This window comes from Octopus bimaculoides, chromosome 11 (genome assembly GCF_001194135.2).
Source record: "Octopus bimaculoides isolate UCB-OBI-ISO-001 chromosome 11, ASM119413v2, whole genome shotgun sequence".
Lineage (NCBI taxonomy): Eukaryota > Metazoa > Mollusca > Cephalopoda > Octopoda > Octopodidae > Octopus > Octopus bimaculoides.
The window spans coordinates 74,341,629-74,342,348 of NC_068991.1; the positions used below are offsets into that span (position 1 = coordinate 74,341,629).

At 39.4% G+C, this 720-nt stretch overlaps 1 long non-coding RNA gene across 1 annotated transcript in view; it reads left to right on the forward strand.

Moving 5' to 3' along the window:
* The window catches only part of LOC106867575 (uncharacterized), a 43,816-nt gene extending 43,391 nt beyond the window's left edge, over positions 1 to 425 (forward strand). The window contains exon 3 of the long non-coding RNA XR_001409163.2: positions 75 to 425. This is a non-coding gene — a long non-coding RNA (uncharacterized LOC106867575). The remainder of the gene's footprint in view (positions 1 to 74) is intronic.
* The last annotated feature ends 295 nt before the right edge of the window (positions 426 to 720 follow it).

Genomic DNA, 720 nt, shown 5'->3' on the forward strand with positions numbered 1-720 from the left:
GGGGGGGGTATACTGACGAACTACGGGTAGTAAGCTACGAAATTCTAAAATTTTCTCGATTTCTTGTAATTCAGACCACCTCATGATCCCAGCCGATAAAATAGAAGAGGCGTTGCCCCGGATGATACCAAGAGAAATGCGCTGGAACAGCCACTGTGACTCACGGAATTCGCACTTGCGGACAGCCATCTCCGCCCCAAGAGCGGTGAGCAGGGATATGGCCTCCAAAAAATATCACAAAACTGTTACTTAGAGTTTCGAACAGGAACGTGAAACTCTGAGTAACAGTTTTTGTGATATTTTTGGTGCTTTTTAATAAAGTATTTATACATGCATAAATACACATACTCATACATATTGTTATATTTCGGGAAGGTCATTTTTTTCTTGCCGAATAAACTCACGCATTGAATATTCGTACTTCACTTGTTTATTGTTGTTTTTTATTTTATGTCCATTGTCTGGAAACCATTCGTTGCACACCTGTGACCTCTTCATTGACCCTCCATTTAACGTCATCGCTTGAAGACGTCACAGGCGTGCGACGAAAGGCATCTAGAAAATGAACATAAAATAAGAACAACAATAAGCAAATCAAGAACGAATATCTATTGCGTGATTTTATTTGGCAAGAAAAAATTACCTTCCTGAAATACAACAATATATATATATATGTGTGTGTGGTGTGTGTGTGTGTGTGTGTGTGTGTGTGTGTGTGTG